The sequence below is a fragment of the Bubalus kerabau genome, chromosome 8, assembly GCF_029407905.1.
Source record: "Bubalus kerabau isolate K-KA32 ecotype Philippines breed swamp buffalo chromosome 8, PCC_UOA_SB_1v2, whole genome shotgun sequence".
In the NCBI taxonomy this organism is placed as follows: Eukaryota; Metazoa; Chordata; class Mammalia; order Artiodactyla; family Bovidae; genus Bubalus; species Bubalus kerabau.
Genome location: NC_073631.1, coordinates 14,731,340 through 14,745,663, shown reverse-complemented (window position 1 = coordinate 14,745,663; position 14,324 = coordinate 14,731,340). Strand labels below are relative to the sequence as shown.

Sequence of the window (14,324 nt, the reverse complement as noted above, 5' to 3'; positions counted from 1 at the left end):
AGTAACGTCTCTGCTTTTTAATACGGTGTGTAGGTTGCTCATAACTTTCCTTTCAAGGAGGAAGCGTCTTTTAATTTCATGGCTGCAATCACCATCTGCAGTGATTTTGGAGCCCCCCCAAAATAAAGTCTCTCACAAAGTTTCCATTGTTTCCCCATCTATTTGCTATGAAGTGATGGGACCAGATGCCATGATCTTAGTTTTCTGAATGTTGAGCTTTAAGCCAACTTTTCCACTCTCCTCTTTCACTTTCATCAAGAGGCTCTTTAGTTCTTTACTTTCTGCCATAAGTGTGGTGTCATTTGCATAGCTTTCCCTCCAGTTTAAAGCTAATCCTTCTCTGCTCTGAATCTCTTCCTGTCCCCCTTTCTTGGGAGTGTTGATGACCCCATCAGTTATCCCTATGTCAGTCATTCTCTTTCTGTGTCTTCTTTAAACTCTTTGTCTCTCCTGGACATTTCCCTTCTACTAATAACTTTATTTTGTTAGTGAAGCCCATCCGTGGACTGTGTTTCTTTGTGTTTAACTCTCCATCTAGTTCCTTCTCTGACAAGCTCTAGGAAGGATAGTGTTGACTTTTCAGTCTTCACTTGCTCTACTCCCATTCTCTCTTCTAAATAACTCAAATATGTTGCCTCCTCTCCATTCCCTGGTTGTTGCCTTGCTTAAGGCATGATATCTTGCTGGAACTTTTTATCCTTTAAACTTTTCTCCCTCATGTCTGGCTCAAAAATTCAATCTTACAGCTTCCTGCCATTCCTCTAACCAGACTGAACTTTCTTAAATATAATAATGCTAAAAACTAGTTAGTGGCTCCATGTTTATTTGCCAGAATGTTAACTAATGCTCAGCAGATTATCTCAATGCTAATATTATAAAAAAAAAAAAGAAACGATCTAATAGGAGACAAAATGAAAAATACTGACCACACTTTACTCCTGCCCTTCTATTTTTTTTTTCCTTTTTAACCAAATATCTATTTCCTGTTGTAGCACAGGAGGTCATGAGGATAAAGAAGAGAGCAAACAGGTTCGAAAAGGACCAGCACCATAGGAGAAGCACAGTTCTGAGGTGAAAATATTTTGATATAAACTGTTCCTGCTCTACTGTGTCCATTTTGTTGGGATTTTAAAATTTGGGTATAATTGACATTTGGAGTTGTATTAGTTTCTAGCATACAATGTGATTTGATATTTGTATATACTGCAAAATCATAACTGGTTAACATTTGTCACCATGCATATATACATAAAGAATCTGCCTGCAATATAAGAGATGTGAAGATGTGAGTTCTATACCTGGGTTGGGAAGATTCTCTGGAGAAGGAAATGGCAACCCACTTTAGTATTCTTGCCCAGAAAATCCCAGCAGAAGAGCCTGGCAGGCTGCAGTTCATGGGGTCGCAGAAGAGTTGGACGTGACTGAGTGACTAAATAACAACATATATACATGGTTACAGGATTTTTTTTCTTATGATTAGAACTTTTAAGATCTACTCTTTTAGCAACTTGCAAATATGCAATACAGTGTAATTAACTATACTTCCATTCTGACTTGAGAAATTCTTTCTCTTCTTTTCCCAAATTTTTTTCTCTTCTTTCTTCTTTGTCCTTGATTGTATCAGTAAAATTTCATTTGAGAATCTGGTATCATAAGTTTCCCTTCTTTATTTTTACCTATAAACTGCTCCCTCTTCACTGTATATGCAGCGTGTAAGCTCAATTACTTCCTATTTAAAGCATCTTCCTTAATTCACCACACAATCTCTTCTCCCTTAACTGTCAAATTTCTGGCCTGATCTTTTCTCAACTGTTTATTCGTTCTTTAAATACTTGAAAACTGACTTCTACTCCTATTACTTTACCTACACTACTTTCTTTAGCTCTCATATTATCCAGCCATACTAAAGTATAAGCCAAAAAACATTATGTATGTGTTGCTTTTTTCTTACTATTAATATCATTCACTTAGCTTGAATACTTTTTCTCCTGTACCTCATATGCTACTTATTTAAAACCTTTCTTCTTCCCCCCTTCCCACCCCCCCACCCCTTCCTTCAGCCTTAGTAAGGTATAATTGACAAATAAAATTGTTTATAGGGTACAAAGTAATGATTTGATATAACCATCCTTTGTGAAATGATTAACACAATCAGAAGAACTTTCTCCTGTAAAGACCTGCAACACTGTGCCTCTTCGCCAAGGCTCCTTGTGGGAATATGGCTCTTTCCCTGCACGGGGTTTGTCATGGTACTTTTGTTTCTGGGTATGCTTCAGTGTGCATGCAGCAACAGACAGCACCCAATCAGAGTAGGTATTATATCTTCCTTCCTTGTGCATGTTGTGTTTATTGGGAAACCACCAGTTCTTTTGGGCTATATCCCACTGTGCCTTGTAATCTGCTCAGTTAATGTGTTTATCTCCTTCTTCTTCATTCCTTTCCCCTCCAGATTTTGTGCAGTGGGGCACAGGGAATTAGTACGTTTTGTTTGATTTGTAGGGAAAACTTGTGAAAGACTTAGAAATAGACCAAGATATTAGGGTTGTCTTCAATGGGAAATTGGGCATTGTCCAGCTTATCTGCTTCTGTCCGGTTTCTGAGTCTTTTATTGTCTTTGAATTATTTTGCATTGCTGTAAGTTATATAATACTTATAGTAATGCAAATGATTCTTGCCCATAGAAATGCAAATTGTATCTCATTGGGATTCAGTTGATTATTGCTCTGTGGATATTGAGCAGTTTTGAAGTTTTACATTTGTTAAGCAAATTTATTTCACCATTCCTAATGCCCAGATATATGAGATTCTTTGAATTCTCTTTTGAACCAATTGTAATGTCTTCTGGTTCATTCATTAATTAGTGAATTAAATTAAAGCTTTGACACATGTTAATTTTATGTTATGAAAGTCATGCTATATTCTCTTCTTTTTTTATATATATTCTCTTCTAAAAATTATCTTTTAATACATGAATATGCCTTGAACTTAATAAATATTAATATTTCTTAAGTTCAGATCAAAGATCATTTTAATGAAGAACATTGGAAAAAATTGAGACACCTTTCTTAGAATTTTTAAGACTATAGGATACAGATGTATTTTCCAAAGTGAATTTGGCTTGTTTGAACAAATGAACAATTTCCTATGCAAGACTGAGAAACTTGCTTTTATCACAATGAATTTTAATATTGGCCTTTTGATTTTTTGACTGAGTGTACCCCAAACAAAACAAAAGCCAAATATCTGATTTGTGTGTATTTAAATGTCAAAAAAACTAATACAAAATAGTAAGAAATTATGAAGTATTACACCGTTATTTTATTACATGCTTTTAGTTGTTTTTTTTTTAATCTGGAAGATCTCACCTTAAAAATTATACAGATCTCAGTAATCATTTGGAAATTGTATAAAGTATAAGTTTATATACAATATTGTAGTCTTCACTATCATGTGTAAGAAACATATCCTGATTGGGAAACAGCTCGAAGTCAACTTTAAAGTCTCAGGTCCTTTCTGTCTAAATTCTCTCTTTACCCCAATTATATTCTGGTTCTCACACCATTTCAGCGTCTCTTTGAACTTTTCTTCTGCTACCAGTTGTGGTGTTTTCCACAGTTATCTGCACTATTGAGAAAGCTCTTCATTCCCTACCTTGGTAGAATCATTCACTTCGCTGTTTGCACAAAGGTGAAAGCAGAAGAGATAGGGGGGAAAATGTGGACAGATCAGAGAGGTTTTAGCAGTAAAACCTGACAGAACATGCCAGTGGATTGCCTGTGGGAAGATAAGGGAGGAAGAGAATCGGGTGATTTCTGTTTCTGCTTGAGCAACTGGTGGCTTCAGGGATCACTTACCTACGTGGGAAAGATTGTCAGAACAGTTCTTCAGTTTCTTCTTACTTACATCAAAGCCCAGACAATCCAATACATATTAAATTTTCACATGTGAAATTCTGCCCTACGCCTCTGCCATCTTCAATACCCTTTCTCCAGGACAGAAACATGTATCATCCACTTTATTCCCAAATTACAGAGGTTTTTCTTAGGTGAAATCAGTTTCCTATCAACAGTTAACAAATAAAGGGAGACAAGGATGATAGTATAACAATAATTTTGCCCTGAGTCTTACTCAGTGGCTGAGACAAATTCTCCTTTCTGTAGAGTAGCTATTTTAAATTAGCTGGAAATTCACAGTTCGCTGCTTTGAAAAAATCCCTTAGGGAAGGCAAATATGAATATCTCCCCTTTGTTTCTAGGGTGCAGGATGTTAACCATTGATCAGATCAAAGTGGGGCTACTTAAAGAGAAGAAAAAAATTCTAAATGACCTGCCTGGTTTGTTTCACACAGCCTTCTGGCCCAAGTGGTACTGACATTTTCATTAAACAGGTTAAGGAAAACAGTAGAGGTTAATTGACTTAGTGGTGTCTCAGCTGAAACAGACAAAACTGCCCAAGGCCTCAGGTAAGTCTAATGTTGTTAGCAGTGTTCTGGCCTTCCACTTTACACACTCTCACCTTTGAACGTCCATAAACAAATTAGGATCGCTTCATGTATAATGCTGTGGAACTCACAGAGTTGTGTGAAAATGTATTAGGTAATATCTGTAAAGCACTTTAAATGATTTATTCTTTAGCCAGTTTTTCCTAAGGGATACTTTGTCTCACAGGCTTCTAATTGCCATCTAGCTAGATGATAAAGAGCAGTCTTCAACTAAATACTTAGTGGGTTGCAGGAGATGACTCATAGGTCTTTTACTCTGTGCACACAGAATATAAACTTACATTTCCCATCATGAAATTCTGCTTTTCTAACTAGCATATTTTTTGAGGTGACATTTAGATATCATTTTTGGTTTGCAGAAGTGGCAGGTATAACTTTGTGGTTGTTAGTGGAAAGTTTTTACTATGGGCGTAGAATAATGTAGTAAAAAAAAAAAGAAAAGCTTAGGCTTTGAAAGAACATTCGGGGTTTGACACCTGGATCCACCATTTACTAGCTAAACACTGTGGCAAATTGTTTTACCTGTTGAACTTCAACTTTCTTACTTGTAAAAAGAGGATAATAAGACCTATCACTCAAGGTTGTTTTTATGACTAAATGAGTAATGTATAGTTTTTGACACTTAGGTGATGCTTAATAAAAAATTCTTTCTTCCTTCAAAGTTCACTGTCACTGGTAAATTTGCCAGAAGTTTTCTTAAATTTGTTCTCTACTGGCTAGCATCTGTGTCATGGAGACTGAGTGTTTAATTAATAGAAAATAGCCCAGTCAAACATAGATACAGTCCTTTAGATAATTAAATAATCTTTGGTTTAGTCTGTTAGATAATACTCCAGTATGATAATGAGAGGTCCTATCACCCATCTTTTGCCTTATTTATAAATTTTTAATAATTTCTGCTTAACAGTCTGTTCTTTTGATCATAAATAACCTTTAGAGATCTATTTTTGATCGCACACACAAAACGCTGGATTCATTATGCATTGGAGTGGTTGTTTACGTAGTTCAGCCAAAGGTATTAACTGTCTGTGTATGCCTACTTGAGGGTTCAGTACTGAGCAACCGTAGAGCCAAAGAATTAAATTCTGCTGAGTTTTTCCATTAAGAAATGTAAGATTCAAATAATTTAAAAGGATCTATTATTTTCTTCTATCCTAAGATTAGGAAACCAAGCCCAAGAAAACCTATCCACCCAAGCCCAAGAAAACCTATTTCACTCATGGCTTATAGATTCTGGTGAACTCTTTTCCACTTTATGTTCCAAGTATGCTGAAGTTCCTGGCCAGCAGTAAGTCTGTTGCTTCTGACTTGTGGGGCTTTAACCATAAAATAGGTACCAGCCTAGTTTTTTTAGGTGGGATTGTAGGCATTGCTTTCACATATAAAATACAACACTTGCTTGTTAATGATGAGATGTCCATATCTGATTGTAATTTATTTTCAAATATGACTCCCAGGTATGACTTTGTATGATGGTGTCAAAATCTTCAGTGTTGGGGTGCAAGACATAATCTTTTAATAAGAATTTGATACCTGGTGAAAGGAAGAGGAACCAGAGATCAAATTGCCAACATCCACTGGATCATCAAAAAAGCAAGAGAGTTCCAGAAAAACATCTATTTCTGCTTTATTGACTATGCCAAAGCCTTTGACCCTGTGGATCACAATAAACTGTGGAAAATTCTTCAAGAAATGGGAATACCAGACCACCTGACTGCCTCTTGAGAAATCTGTATGCAGGTCAAGAAGCAACAGTTAGAACTGGACATGGAACAACAGACTGGTTTCAAATAGGAAAAGGAGTACGTCAAGGCTGTATATTGTCACCCTGCTTATTTAACTTATATGCAGAATACATCATGAGAAATGCTGGGCTGGAAGAAGCACAAGCTGGAATCAAGATTGCCGGTAGAAATATCAATAACCTCAGCTATGCAGATGACACCACCATTATGTCAGAAAGTGAAGAAGAACTAAAGAGCCTCTTGATGAAAGTGAAAGAGGAGAGTGAAAAAGTTGGCTTAAAGCTCAACATTCAGAAAACTAAGATCATGGCATCTGGTCCCATCAGTTCATGGGAAATAGATGGAGAAACAGTGGAAACAGTTTCAGACTTTATTTTTTGGGGCTCCAAAATCCCTGCACATGGTGATTGCAGCCATGAAATTAAAAGATGCTTACTCCTTGGAAGAAAAGTTATGACCAACCTAGATAGCATATTAAAAAGCAGAGACATTACTTTGCCAACAAAGATCCGTCTAGTTAAGGCTATGGTTTTTCCAGTAATCATGTATGGATGTGAGAGCTGGACTATAAAGAAAGCTGAGCACCGAAGAATTGATGCTTTTGAACTGTGGTGTTGGAGAAGACTCTTGAGAGTCCCTTGGACTGCAAGGAGATCCATCCAGTCCATCCTAAAGGAAATCAGTCCTGAATATTCATTGGAAGGATTGATGCTGAAGCTGAAACTTGGCCACCTGATGTGAAGAGCTGACTCACGTGAAAAGACCCTGATGCTGGGAAAGATTGAAGGTGGGAGAAGCAGGGGATGACAGAGGATGAGATGGTTCGATGGCATCACCGACTCAATGGACATGAGTTTGAGTAAACTCTGGGAGTTGGTGATGGACAGGGAGGCCTGGCGTGCCGCAGTCTATGGGGTTGCAAAGAGTCGGACAGGACTGAGCGACTGAACTGAACTGAAAGGAAGACAGCTGCTTTTTGACCTATGCAAGTAACTTTGGAGACTCAGTAAAGATATTTGGTTCTAAATTCTGAAGGAGGCACTGAAAGCTAGGAGCTATTTTTTTTAATGTTTCATTTTATGTTGAAAGTTACATTTGATGTTGAGAGTTAGAGAGCTAGACATAAATTGTTAATGCCAAGTAAAGTACTTCTTCACAAAAGCATCAGAAAATAGACAGTTAACAAATAAATGCTGTCAGTATTCCAAACCAAATAACTATAGTTAAACTTCCCGTATCAATTCATTTAGCTTTATGTACATATTTCTTGTTCTGCTGTATCTTGGGTCATCAGTCTGCTTTCATGAAGTCATCTCACTCTGAAAAAAGAAAAGAGTCTTGAAAATCTCAACTCATTCCCAAATATATCTGACAGTTGTGCAAGCAATGTCATCTTTGTGCTCGAAAGTTGTTACTCATGAGCCTATTCATTGAACTATCATCAATTAAGAGTACAAAGTGTATTCTTTCCCATGAGATTCTGAGATTGTCCTTTGTTGAATATTAAAATTTTAACCTGTGAGCCTTTTGACAAGCATCAGAAGATAATAGGAGTCATCTGTCAATGAGACTAAATGATTATGGTTAATATATCGTGGTAACTAACAATGTCAAAGCCGAAGACAGTAAAATTCTTTACTAAATGTAGTATGTAATTTTTTGTAAGAATTTGATCAGTGTTTTTCCTGGGAGTAAGAACATGTTATAGACAATGACAGCACCGAGAAATCTCCAGGACCTTCCAATTCATTTTATAATGCATACTGTCTCCAAAATATATATGTGAATAATATTTTGTCTATATAGAAATTTACCCTATAACTTGACCACTCTTTTGATTGGTTCTTACAATATAGTTGAGCTAATCTAGAAGTACAGAACATGTCAAGAAAACAATTTGGGGGCATCACCTCTTTTTATAAAGCAAAAGAATAAATCGTCATGAATTTCCAGGGATCTTATGGAGAATTTCAAAGAAGTTTTATTTGTAATGAAAATCCTGAAAATTTTATTTTTCTGCATATAAGCTATTGTGGGAAAGCAAAATCAAGAGAGTTCTCAGAGGACATTAGGTAATGTATTAAGACAGGATCAAATGTGCCTGAGAAACAGTAAGTTGGCTAACTGTTAAGCAAACTGACAATACAATACAATATTCTAAATAAGAAGAAAGCAACACAATTGAAAGGAATCTTAGCTTTTTCAGAAATGAGGAGTATTATGTTTTTGTTGCCTAATAATAAAGTACTTGACAAAGTCTTCAGAAAACTGTTGTGTTAGGATGTGGAATTTCCAAAATGCAGACAGATCACACAGAATGTAAAAGAGTAGCTACTTACTACCCCTTGTAAAGAGAAGACTAAAGAGTTCAAGATAAACTTGAACTTTTAATATATAGAAAATAAAATTCTATATTTACATTAGAATTCTATTATTAAAATTCCATTATTTACATTAATATTATATTTAGCAGTAAAGGATTCATGAACTCCCTGCCCTACATTTTAAATTTTCTTATAAATAAACCCAGCAAGACTCAGTGAACTTTGTCAAAATTTGAATCCATTTCATTATTTCTAGTTTGAGACAAATACAGTTTTTTCCTGCCAATGTATGTACTTTTCTATATTCAAAAATTTTCTTACACAATCCTTTTTTGTATTAAGGAAAAACCAGAGTTTCAAAGACAAGACTAGTCTCCTTTTCTTGAAAACAAAAACACATATCACTATCTTACATTCAGTTGTAATTTTCTGCTACTATTGCTTTAGCAGTCTTTGACTACCTATGTGGTTCATGACTCTCAGTCAAATTAACTGACTTCTGTTTCACAGAGAAAACTGGAAAGGAGTGTCAAAGAATCTCATACACATCAAATTAACAAAACTCATAAATACACACATAAAACCCTCTACAGTCCCCTACATCCATTTTCACCTTTATAAATTAGCAAAATAAATATAATCACTATCATGGCCAACATATTTAGCCACTATAAGAAACAAACACACACACACACACACACATATATATATACACACATACATATATATATAGTATACATATGTATACAATATATATATATGTTGGGTGACCACATTTCAGTTTAATATTTCACTCACTTAGAGATTTTCTATGTGTCCAAGGTTATTCATTAAAGAACTTGATTTAAGAATGTGTTGTGTGTTCCAGTCGTGTCCGACTCTGCGACCACATGGACCATAGCCCACCAGGCTCGTCTGTCCATGGGACTCTCCAGGCAAGCATACTGGAATGGGTTGCCATTTCCTTCTCCATGATTTAAGAATAGTCCAGGTTCTACTTTTAGAGCTAACCAATGAATTTGGTAAAGTTGCAGGATACAAAGTTAATACATAGAAATCTTTTTCATACAAAAGATCAGAAAGAAATTAAGGAAACAATCCCATTTACCATTGCAACAAAAAAAATGAAATGCCTAGGAATAAATCTACCTAGGGAGAAAAAAGACCTGTATGCAGAAAACTATAAGATACTGATGAAAGAAACCAAAGATGACACAAACAGATGGAAAAACATATCATATTCTTGGACTGGAAGATCCAATATTGTGAAAAAACTGACTGTGCTACCCCCCAAAATACACAGATTCAGTGCAATCCCTGTCAAATTACCAATGGCACTTTTCACAGAATTAAGACAAAAAAATCTTATAATTTTCATGGAAATGCAAAATTCTCTGGGTAACCAAAGCAATCTTGAGACAGAAAAACAGAGTGGGAGGAATCAGGCTCCCTGACTTCAGACTATACTACAAAGCTACAGTTATCAAGACAGTATGATACTGGCACAAAAACAGAAATATAGATTGATGGAGCAAGATAACAAGAGAAAGCCCAGAGATAAACCCATGCACCTATGGCCACCTAATCTATGCCACAGAAGGCAAGAATATACAATGGAGAAAAGACAGTCTTTTCACTAAGTGGTGCTGGGAAAACTAGATAGCTACATCTAGATTCTAAAAGAATGCAATCAGAACATTCTCCTAACACCATACACAAAAATAAACTCAAAGCAGAGCAAAGGACAACTACAAACAAGATGAAAGACAAGAATGGGAGAAAACATTTGCAAGTGAAGCAACTAACAAGGGGTTAATCTCCAAAATATACAAACAGCTCAATATAAAAAAATAAAAATTAAAAAATGGATGGAAGAACTAAATAGACTTTTCTCCAAAAAAGATATACAGATGGCCAACAAACACATGAAAAAATGTTCAGCATTACTAATTATTAGAAAATTGCAAATCAAAACTACACTGAAGTATCACGTCACCCTGGTCAGAATGCCCATCATCAAAAAAATATACAAACAATAAATGTTGGAGAGGTGTGGAGAAAAGGGAACCCTTTTATACTATCCATGGAAATATAAATTGATCCAACCACTATGGAGAACAGTATGAAGATTCATTAAAATACAAAAAATAGAACAATCATATGACCCAGCAATCCCATTCCTGGGCATAAACTCGGAGAAAAACCATAATTCAGAAAGGTACTTGTATCCCAGTGTTCATTGCAGCACTATTTACAATAACCAGGATGTGAAAGGAACGCCCATGTCCATCAACACAGGAATAAATAAGATGTGGTACGGTAGAATATACAGTGGAATATTACTAAACCATAAAAAGGAATGAAATTGTGCAATTTGCAGAGATGTGTCTAGACCTAGAGACAGTCATACAGAGTGAAGTAAGTCAGAGAGAGAAAAGCAAATCACTTACATGTGGAATCTAGAAAAATGATATTTTTGCAAAGCAGGAACAGAGACACAGGATATAGAAAATAAATGTATGGATACTAAGGAGGGAAGTGGGGGTAAGATAAACTGGGAGATTGGGATTGACATATATACACTACTGTGTATAAAATGGTCTTCCCAGGTGGCTTAGTGGTAAAGAATCCACCTGCCAACGCAGGAGACACAGGAGTTGCAGATCTGATCCCTGGGTCAGGAAGATCCCTGGAAGAGGAAATGGCAACCCACTCCAGTATTCTTGCCTGGAAAATTCCATAGGCAGAGAAGCCTGGCAAGCTGCAGTCCATGGGGTCGCAAAGAATCGGATGTGACTGAGCATGCAAATTTATAAAATAGATAACTAGTGAGAACCTGTTGTATAGCACAAGGAACTCAGTGCTCTGTGGGGACCTAAGTGGGAAGAAAATCATAATCTAAGGTTTTAGGATTAAATAAGGATCTTAAGTTGACATGTAACTATTTAGAAAATCACTTATCAGAATTATAATTTAAGAATTTATGTAGACCATTTGTATTTACATAGCTTAATGATTGGGACTGAGAACTGAGATCCTCTGTATCAGTTTGACCTAATATTTGTTCCAGGACATTCTTGTCCAGGAATATAAAAGCTGTAGCCAATTAACAGTTTCACTACTTGCTTCAGGAAATTCCTGAAAAGCTATTTATCTGTATAGTTTGTCCATCTGGCCAGACAGCTCTATCTCCTGTCAGGATAATAGACTGCTCACTTGGCCAAATAGGTAGCTTATAAAAAACATTGTTAAGACACATGTCAAGAAGCTAACTTTCTTTGTCTCTCAATCCTAAACTATTATGTCAAGGACTGTCCTGACTTCAACCATTTAAGCCCAGATCCCCAAGTCCTTCCCCAGTCTCCCCATTTGAGACGTCCTTAGAATCTCTCAAGGTAGTGTTCTCCCTTACTGCAGTGGGCCTAATAAAATTAACTTTGATTGATAAACAGAAACCGTGAGTTTAATAAATGTCCATTGCTTTAAGCTGAGAAGTTTGTGCTAATATTGTTATGCAGCAATAAACTCAGAAGACCACATTGATAAAACCAAGGGAGCATCATTGCTGTTTTCAACCCAAAAGTTATTAAACCAGCCTTGTTTATAAAAGATTAAGCCTTATTACATGAACTTAAGTTTTTATATTGACCTGCTTCTGATTTTGAGCTTTCTATAAGATTCATTTTAAAACCTAGTTTTACAAGTTTGATTTCTTTATTTCCTGAGAAATATGGGAATAATAAAGTTATATAAGTGCTTATTTTTCTTTCTGAGCCAATTAGAATGGCACTATTTGTATTTGAGAGACTTAATAGTTTATATATTCTAGAGACAGGAAAACATCAAAAATGATGAGAGGCAAAGGTCTTTCTCAGTGACATACACAGACTTGCTGAGAGATTGCAGCTTCAGTTCCACAGGTTCAATCATAGATTAACATTAAATGCAGAACCATAAATACTCATTAAAGCAGATCTCAAGGGATGTTCTACTTTCAGAGAGCATAAAATGCTTTCTTGACTGAGTACAATTCACATATACTCCTCAACAAACAAATGCTGGCAAACCAGACTCTTTATCATCTCTTGCCTGTTTGTTCCCCATTATATTCTGAGCGAGATCACCTAATGATGAGATCATAAAAGCAGATTCCCAAATACCATTGTTACAATGAGGAAAAAATTGTTGACTGTGCATAAATGAACACAAGATGCTTTCTTGACTATGAAATCAAGACTGTCCCAGTGGTCCAGTGTATCAACTTGGTCCATGGGTACAGCTGTAAAGTTAGACAAGACTTGACTAGATGAATAGACTTGGCCAAGAACCAGAAAAAAGAAACAAAAAGTGTCTATGGTTTACTCAGGAACAATGATTTAGGCTGTTTTGATATCAAAGAATTTACATGGGGAGTAGGATGGGCAGAGGGGCCATGTTAACTGATAACCCCGAACCTTGTCAAAAAGTACAAGTGTATCTTTGCTGAATGTGTTAAACTGTGCTTCTTTTTTTAAAAGGTAAAATTACAACTTTCACACAGATCTAAAAATGAGTTGATGTTAAAGATTTAATTAGGGCTTCCCTGGTAGCTCAGCTGGTAAAGAATCCGCCTGCTTCAGAATCAGACTTCCTCACCTAACTGTTCCCCATTATATTCTGAGTGAGATCCCCTAATGATGAGATCATAAAAGCAGATTCCCAAATACTGTTGTTACAATGAGGAAAAAATTGTTGACTGTGCATAAATGTACACAAGATGCCTTCTTGACTATGAAATCAAGACTGTCCCAGTGGTCCAGTGTATCGACTTGGTCCATGGGTGCAGCTGTGGAGTTAGACAAGACATGAATAGATGAATAGACTTGGCCAAGAACCAGAACAAAGAAACAAAGAGTTTCTATGGTTTACTCAGGAACAATGATTTAGGCTATTTTGATATCAAACAATTTACATGGGGAGTAGGATGGGCAGAGGGGCCATGTTAACTGATAACCTTGAGTGTTAAAAAGTGTTAAATTTTGCTGAATGAGTTAAACTATACTTCTTTTTTAAAAGGTAAAATTACAGCTTTCACACAGATATAAGAATAAGTAGATTTCAAAATTTTAACTCATTAATGGGAAACTGTTGAGGTATTATAAGTTCAAGGCAGGATTTAAGAAAAAGATATTTGCAAATCAGGAATAGTGAAATAAATATGCAAATCAAAGTAATATTGGCCTCAAGGGGGCAGGTGGGAAGGGTGGAAAGTTAGTTGACTCTCCACCAGGTAGAACTTGCACAATTATAGACAATAAATATTGTGCATTGTTACCAGTTATCTACAACTTACAGAGCTGTAAGATAACTCAAGAATAATGAAAGGCTAGAATCGGAAACCTGGAAAGATGTGATCTAAATAGTACATACTCTTTTACATTGAAGCATAATTTTTTCCCTACTGTGAGCTTGACTGGCTTAATAATGGGAAAAGGAGGCAAAGCAGACTTGAGATCTGCTTTGGGAGTAGAAACTATGCAACTGGTAGTTGCTCAGATGTAGTAGTGAGTGGGAAGGAGACGTCAAAGATCATTCATTACATGTGTGGTGCTTGCCACAGTGTTCAGTGGTTGATTCACAGGGGCTAGGATAATAACCTGTAGGGTGTTGGGGTCAATGAAAGGAAAAATGAGGGAACTATTTTAAGAAGGGGTCATTTTAGAAACTCATTTGTGATCGTAAAGAGGTCTTTTGGTAGTGATGGGGAGGATTGCA

At 36.1% G+C, this 14,324-nt stretch overlaps 1 long non-coding RNA gene across 1 annotated transcript in view; it reads left to right on the top strand.

The window, feature by feature from the left end:
- The window catches only part of LOC129658898 (uncharacterized), a 37,835-nt gene that overhangs the window by 1,726 nt on the left and 21,785 nt on the right, over positions 1-14,324 (top strand). Inside the window, exon 2 of the long non-coding RNA XR_008717566.1 lies at positions 993-1,071. This is a non-coding gene — a long non-coding RNA (uncharacterized LOC129658898). The remainder of the gene's footprint in view (positions 1-992; positions 1,072-14,324) is intronic.